Source organism: Varanus komodoensis, unplaced genomic scaffold, assembly GCF_004798865.1.
Source record: "Varanus komodoensis strain SLA01 unplaced genomic scaffold, ASM479886v1 scaffold2, whole genome shotgun sequence".
NCBI classification, from domain to species: Eukaryota; Metazoa; Chordata; class Lepidosauria; order Squamata; family Varanidae; genus Varanus; species Varanus komodoensis.
This window is the reverse complement of record NW_025335568.1, coordinates 62,257,204-62,265,857: the sequence shown is the minus strand read 5'-3', so window position 1 is coordinate 62,265,857 and position 8,654 is coordinate 62,257,204.

Below are 8,654 nucleotides of genomic sequence, written 5' to 3'. Positions count from 1 at the left end.
CTTCTGGCCTTCAAGCATTCCTCACTTTGGGTGGGTTTACATATCACACTAGCCCATCCTAGCAGTAACTCAGGGCATGCCACACCTCTTTTCCCTTTAAAACTTCCCTTCCCCTCTTTTCAGACATTGCTTTTTTTTGGCCTCTAGTTTGATAGCCAGTGACAACCCCCCACAAAAAGCCCCAAGCAACACACTGAAGGGGCTATCACACATTGGCCAAGCTCTATTAAGACAATGAGTAAGCTTGGGTGGACTCCGGGGACGGTGGAAGACAGGAGGGACTGGAGGAATGTTGTCCATGGGGTCGCGATGGGTTGACATGACTTCGCAACTAAAAACAACAACAACAACTACAACATATTTGGATTTGTGTGGATCTACAAAAGAGAAGACTGACTTGGACACTACTGGAGGGGCATTTGAAACTTCAACAGGTACTAATACTAGAAGTTTACCCAGAAAGGGTTTAAATAGGTCCCCTCTCTTTTGCTTTCCTGCAACAGCTGTCAAATGGTGAGTTGTCAAGGGACAAATGATCTTCATTTGGAAAAAAAGGAGCTGGCAAATTTTATACCTCCCCCCTGGCAAGAGCCTCATGCTTTCCTCCTTTGCCCTGACAGTTTTCTGATGATGTACACTCTGCACTTTTTCCTGGGACTCTGGCGGCTCAGGAAAGTGCAAAATTGCACCCTACCTCCTTTTTTGGGGGGAAAAGAGTTCTGACAATCAGCTAGCTAGTTTGAAAGGGTAGCTGTCAAAATGCTCTATCCCCTTTAAGAGGGCTATTGAAAGGGCAATGGGTGGGGTTTTTTAAAATTAGCAACAGGTGTTTATAGAGAATAGACCATGGGTTGTCAGAAAGGCTTGTTGGGGGGGGGGGGGGAAGGAAGCCACTGGGGGTAAAGGCTGGGTTCAGACAATACAACCTTTCAAGGTTGTTGTCTCGGATTCTGGATCAGACCTGGAAGGAGAGGCAGCAGTAGAATTTTTAGCTGAATGCCAAGGCTAGCAGGTACAGTGAAAAGAGGACAGTGAGAACCAGACTACATTTGGTTCTGTGAGAAATATCTTGAACAGGCAGGGTTGTATGGGAATGGACCTGTCATTATATCATTAGTCTGATCATATGGCAACAGATCAAAAGACAGAGGAATTAAGTAACATCAGACATTCCCACCAATTGGCCCACAAGATCAGAAACCAGTCAACTCCTTTTGGTTGGGAAGCAAGCAAGAAGAGACATTCTGCTTGGAACCAGCTTTGCACCATTAAGCCACATTTCCCTAATGACGAGTATTCCGACTTGGTTGATATAGTCTGTGATTGACTTTTGCAATATTCTTCTTTTGTATCACAAAGCTGTATTGTTGTCTGAATCTGGAACGCAACCTGGGATTATACAGAATGGTTAATGAGTTGTTCTTCACAATCTTACCCATGCCACCATCAGTGAATACCCCTCCACCGATGCCCAATGGCATTTTGGAGCAGCCCTCACTGGCTTTCCACCTCCATATTATTTCTTATCCCTGAAAATTATTTTTGTATTTGTTTTTTGTTACTGTTCCTCAAGCCCACTGCACATACTTTTGTACTTGAACTTTTGCAAGTGCACAAACGTGGTTTTATAGGTGTCCAGTATGTATAATCTTGTCTAGCCAATTATGTTTTTGCTATCAAAGAGAACAGTGAAATGGAGTAGGTAACAGACAAGGCAACGGACAAGGAGAGACTGCACAATTGCTAATTTGCACAGTTGCCAGGTTCCAATTGCCAGACTCTCAATGGAAAACCACTGATAAAGTTAGGGGAATCAGCAAAGGAAGTGCACTCAAAAGAAGTGGGCAGTGTTTTCCCCTTGGCAACATAATCCTCTAGATTTTAAAAGATGAACAGATACTTCACAGTGCTCTCTGCATTTTCAACTTTTCCCCAAGTCTCCAACTACTCCTGAAAGAGAAATGCTACTCCAAATACTGACTTTTCCTCTTTTAATGGCTCCTTTTTGGAGTACTTGCTAGTGTGGTTACTGTAGGTGCAAAAATTCTCCTCCATTTACTTCCCAGTCTTTACATAAGAAAAAAAAAATCCCTTCCTTTTTACTTCCAAGCCACTTCATTTGCATATATTTCCATATTTTTGTTTTGTTTTCCTTTGTTTTGAGACCTGCCAAGAAACAACAGCAATAAGTGTTCTGAAAAGGAGCCATGAAGAAGAGTTAACACCTCCCCTTTGTGGTGTAGCTGGAGACTCAGGGAAGTGTGGTAAAGGAAGAGTACACTGAGAAGTTTCAATTTCACCTTTAAAAGAATTGTATTGCTAAGAGGGAGATTTCCTCCCACTCTTTACCTGCACCTTCTTTTGCTGCCTCCCCCACTTTACTGGTGCTGTTCCATTGACAGGCTGACAATTATTCCCTGGCATCAGTGCACAAACTAGTATATATGCAATTTCAGCCTGTCAATTTCCACATACATTTCCAACTCCACTTAGCTGCTTCTTTTGACAGCTGAAACATGGAAAGAAATTGAGGGATCAAGGCTATGCATATCAGACAGCTTAAGAATGAATTTGAAAACACCAGCACAACAACAACAACCAGGGTTGTGCAAATTAGATTATTAGATTATTCCAATTGCAGTTTTTTGAGGGTCTGCAAAACCTCAAATCTAACCAAAAGCCCAGCAGCACACAAAAATGAGGAGCGATTGAAGCAAAGATGGGAAGAAAAGATGGGTTCTGCTGCAAAGCATACTGGGATATGTGTGAGAGATTACTGGAGAACTGAGGGAGGAGGGAGAGAAAAAGCTATTGGAAGCCTGATAATTTGTTGGGTGCTGTTATGTTCAGCCTGGAGTAGCGCACTACTGATTCCATCTTACCAAGTCCAGAAAGCAGAATCCTCCCTTTTCCAATGAAGATGAGGTGGCCAAGGTCAGGCGCTGCCACTTAGCCAATCTATTCAGTAGTAAACTGTCCAGGTGTCTAAACAATGAGGAATCTCATAGAATCTGTCTCAGAGCTGGAAATGAGTCATTACTGGACAGATAGCAGATACAAAACAAGAGATTCCTCCAAAACCTCCACCCACAGGAGGGCAGAAGGACAGATATAGTTCACTAAGAAAGGAAGTGAAGAGGGTATTTCTCTTCTAGCACCGCTGTCAGGAGTAAGTCTTGCTGGAAGTAAGGGAGCTTGAGGTGGGTATGTGGGGTGCACGAAGTCTTCTCTGGTACAGATGCCCAGATGTTTCCCCCAGACAAAGCAGGGAAGAACTGACACAGACATCAGAACTTTGCTACAGACATAGTGGGTCTTTAAGGAATCAGGAAGGCAGTTTAGTGCTGAGCTGTACTAGCTCAATGGTATTTTTTCTGTTTTGTCCTTTGAACTGATTTGCTACTTTAAGCTGCTTATTGTTTTATGCCCAGAATCAGACCAACCTTTCCCCCGTTCTGTACTTTTTTCCTGGAACCTTAACAATCTTTCCCTGCTTGCACGAAAACCTGAATTGTGTGTTTTGGGGGTTGAAGCGGGGAGGTTCACAGCAGGTGTGCCACACTCATGCTGTGCCCAGGTTGCATGCTACATGTTGAGTACCACCTGCAATCTAATTACACTTCCTAAGGGTACAGGTGGGCTACAAGGAAGCACAACACAAAGGACCCCGACAGGACCCCTGGCCAGTCATCCCTAAGGGACCAAGGGTGCTTGGGAACTGAGCAGACTGGGCTTTACTCGGAGGGCACTACTGCACCACGTCTTGTGCCCTCAGACACCAGATCACCTTGAGTTGCTCTGTAAGCAACCAAATGGTTGCATTCAAACAGCTTCCCAAGCAACCCTGTGTGGTTACGATGGTTCACGGCTTTTCACCATAATCTACCTGACAGACAATCAAGCGGTTTCTATTTTAGCATGGTTCCATCCTCCCTGCTTAGTCCGTCCACTGTTGGCATAAATTTCATCAGCCACTGTGCCTGAATTTCAATTTCAAGGTACATCACTCCCTGCCTACATTGCCTGCATCTTCCTCACTGGTCCACACATAAAGGCTAGATGGCTAGAGTGGCTCCTGCAGTTCCCACTCTTTCCAGGGGACTCTGTGGTAGTTGTATAATATGATTGTGGAAGCCATGATCCTGGGTTCATTCAGTACAAGCCATGGTGGCACAGAGAAACCATAGAACAAACTTTTGTTTCATATAATGGTTTCTAAAGATCAAACTTACCACAGTAAAATATCACAACTAGGTTCAGACAACATTACAGAATAATGGTAAAAAAGCCACCATGGCTTGTTGTACTGTCTGAACCCAGACACTGGCTTATTCAGAGGATGGCTTAACATGACATGCCAACCTGCCTACATTGTTATGTGCCCTGAGCTCATGGAAAGGGATGTTTTTAAGTTCAACTATATGAATAAAGAAAAATGTGTGAGTAAAATAAGACTTGTATTGAGACCTGCATGATCAAGTTATTATCTCTTACCCTAAACTACCTCACAGTGTTAGTGAAAATAATGCTAACCCCAGGTATGTTGTTCAGGTCATAAAAAGGTAACATGCAAATGATCAGAGTTGTCTGATACTTGCAGTTAAAATTATCATGATGTGGTAGGACAAACTGGCACACACCCATTGGGTGTAAGTCTGTGTGTGGAACATTGTCTCTTATTGCTAACAAATAGCATGTTCAGCAACAGCCTTCAAATGCACAAGTCCAGTGAGTCATCTTAAAAATGTGGGCATGCGTTTGGATGCAAGTGTTAACCTGCTGATAGGGATGGCTCTTGTGTGGTCCCTGATTATTTCTGCAGGGGCTTCTGCAGGAGAACCTTTGAGAGATTTGTGCTTTTGATCAGGAAGGGAACCCACCTATTTGTGAGTAAAACAGAAAGCCATTTTCTTTCATAATTAACTTGTTAAAATGAAACAGTTTGTAGCATTGCTATAGTTACAGGTAAATCAAAGTTATATGCACTAAAAGCTTAAGCATCTGTCCCAGTATTTCTCTGAATTATTTACCTTCATATATATTATTCTGTTATACTTCTTCACAGTGGGCCATCCACAAAAAGGTGATTAAATATAACTAAAGATCATTCCAAGAGCAATTTAATTTGGAGAATTCTGTATTAGCTTTATCATGCTGCTGGTGTCCTGCACTGAGGAGGGGGTCGGACCTGATGGCATTCTGGCCCCTTCCAACTCTGCAGTTCTGTGATTTTCTTCTATTCTATTACAGAGACCTTATGAAGTAGTCTATCAACTGATGGACTCAGGTTTCTACAAATGTCAGAAACAACATTGTGAATTAATACCAAAAACAAGGCAGAAGCCCACAAAGTAGTAAGTGCATGGAGGTTTATAATGTTTATGGTGTGATCCTATGGACTTTTAGACAGAAAAAGGCCAAGAATCCCTATACTGACTGGGGCATGTTGGGAGTTGTAGGCCTTTTCTATCTAAAAATGCTAGGACTGTACCCTTAATAACCTGGCTGCTGCATTCTATGCCAGTGGAAGTTTCTGGTTAAATTTATGTGACAGCTCTGCACATAACATGTTGCAGTAGCTTTGACTGGGTGCTAGGAACATAGGAAGCTGCCCTTGTACTGGGTCAGACTATTCCAGGGTTTCATGCAGGAGATTTTCCAGCCCTCCCTAGAGATTATCCACTAAAACATGAATAACTGTGTGGATCATGTGTGGGCGAGGGGGATTGTTCATCTTGGATACATTGGTGATGTGCTTTTATTCATTTTTTCCCTTTTTATACTGCCCAATCACCAAATCTCTTTTGTTGTGTAAACATCTTTTCATTAAAAAGAAAAAGAAGCAGCATACAGACATTACCACACAATATGCACATACAGGAACTCTTGATGTTGTTTCTTACAGAAATAACTTGAACTAAGGCATTCCAGAGTACAGCTCAGCCTTGGGCTTATGATGAATACATGGGCAAGATCGGCTCTGAAGAGGCATTCCCCTCACACTCCAGCTTTTCAGTGGATATGAGAGGAAACAGGCAAGCTCTAGCAGTCGCTCTTAAAAGTTTAGCAACGATCATATAGAATTATTTATAGAAACTAACTTGAACAGCTGCTTTTCCCACTCTCTTGCGGGACTCATTAAAATCCTGTTTGACACTCAAATAAGACTGTGTGTTTGGTGGCGAGAGGGAAGAAAGTATGTGTACTTTAAAGAAATTACAGGATTTGGAAATTAAGATCAAAGGTGCAGAATGATATTGAAGTTATTCACTGCTCCCCACGCTTTCCTGACGAATTAAAAAATGATGATGAGGAGCAGAGCAGTTTTCTTCTGCATAGCCAAAAACGGAACAGGGAAGTTAAATGCAGCCTGTGTTTAAAAAGGAAGCAAGGAATAGAAAGTAGCGATATTCAGAAGGTGCCTCAAGAAATTACTTGTGAAGCCCTAAGCAACATGATATCTCAGTCTTGGGGTGACCAGTCCTCTGAGTGGCACGTAAGAGCTTGGAAGGTAGAAGACTGCACTGATGAAAGGACTTATGATATGATATAAGCGCCACTGACTATGGTGGGATTTTCCTGCATGTACTTCTCATAGAACTGGGCTGTGTGGCTCTACCTCAAAGGGAGCTTTTTGGGATCCTGGGCACTTTGGCAAACTTAGGAACTGTCCTGGGCACCAGTCTTGGTACCATTTACTTATAGCATTCTCAGAACTGCTTACTTATTGATAATGATATTCTACATTGGGCTGGATAACTTGTAGCCTTCCAGATGTTTGGCCTACAACTCCCATTAGCCATAATCAACATAGCCAATGATAACAGTTTATGAGTGCTGTAGGTGAAAGCATATGGAAGGCCACATTTTGTCCTTAACTATTTCTACAAGCAAAATCTAGAAGCAAAATATAATTCCAGTTGAAGCCCCACTACCATGCACATCTTCTAAGTACATTAGATATTTTGAATATTTTTAGGCTCACTTTAGGCTGCTACCTTAACCCTTTCATGACAGAAGGTCCTCTCTCTGAATGTATATTCCAAAACATACATTATTTATGTTCCTCTTTTGGTTTTTAGCTAGAAGGTATAATTTTGTTATTAATATTCAGTTTGAGAGGATTTTTAAAATCCTGCTTTGGCCAAAAAAAATTCCTGCCTTCCTTGCAACGTTCAGCCCACAAAAGTTCCCAAACCCATGCTATAAATTAAGTTAATGTTGTAGGTAGTACTTTAAACATTTTTGACTGGACAACCTGATAACTGTGTTGAAGAATAGCAGTATGCTAAATGGTCAGAACTTGCTGACCATTTAGCATACTGCACTTCATACTGATTGGCCATGGCAATAAGATGATCAGGCTCATTGTCGGTTATTTGCCGCTCCGTCCCCCTGTGGGTATCCCAGAGGATCCTGCAGCAGTGCTGGCTAGACAAGTGGTTTTCAACCTTTCCACCGCTGGGGACCGGCAAAAACAGGAAAACCACCTCGGGGATCACCAAGGCAGAAACAAAAAGCACCATACACGTAACAGTATATTCTGTGTATTAGTTTCCAAACACAATGAAAATTCTCCAAAACAATCAGATACCGAGCAACAAAAAATGCCAACAAAAGAACAAAATACTGAAATCAGTGTGGCATGGCTCCCACGGAGCAGTCTCTCCCCTCCCCTGCCTGCCTGGTGGCACTGGCGCGCCCTCTGCGAACGCAATGCCAGGTGAGGAAGAGATGGTGGAGCACAGCCAGCCCCCATGCCAGTCTGTGGTGAGTGGGATGCAGCGGACTGCCAGCGGACTGGCAGGAAATCTCCTGTGGACCAGTGCTGGCTCCCGGACTGGTGGCTGAAAACCACAGGGCTAGACTGCTCTGTCTTGTCATGACTACAGGCCCTTTTCATTTGCCATGACTTTTTCCACTTTAACTTTTCTTCCCCTAGAGATTGCAAGCCCAGCTTAACAGCCAGTTTTTACAATCTCCATTTTGACAAGTGACACACTGGAAGGGCTGTCAGTGGTTATGAAACAATTGAAAAATCTGCATACAGTGTGCACATTTTTAATCATTTTCTTAGCTGCACTTGCATAATGGTGCAGGTGTGCAGTTCTGAGAGTGAAGAAATCAGGAACCCTGGCTGGGCAATGTCCATGGAGCACCTGCTGTCAGCTCCCTCTTGTCACTGGTCAAAATACAAGCTGTAAAAGGGAAAGCAACCACCTGAAAGATCTTTGTTTGTGAAAAGGGGGTGGTGAAATTTACATTCCCCTTTGAGGCAAGATCCTTATGACTGTCCTTAGGATACTGATTTTTTTTGCACTTTTCCAAGACTCTAGTTGCTTAGTAAAGTGCAGATGTACATGCCACCCCCTTTCTAAGGAAAAGAAGTGCTAACTACCTGTCAAAACTCTGGATCCCCCTTAAAAGGGATTTTGACAGGGCAATCAGTGTTTGACAGGGACAAACGGGTGCAAATATCCCTGTCCAAAAAAACCCCAAACCAAACCAAAACAAACAAAAAACCACTTTCAAGGCACCAGATGATGGTTCTTAATGTTATATGATTGAGGAACTCAGTGTATAAGAGATGCTGCTCCATGACTGGGTTTGCATACAACGAGCTCTCCCTCTCCCTCTCCCTCTCCCTCTCCCTC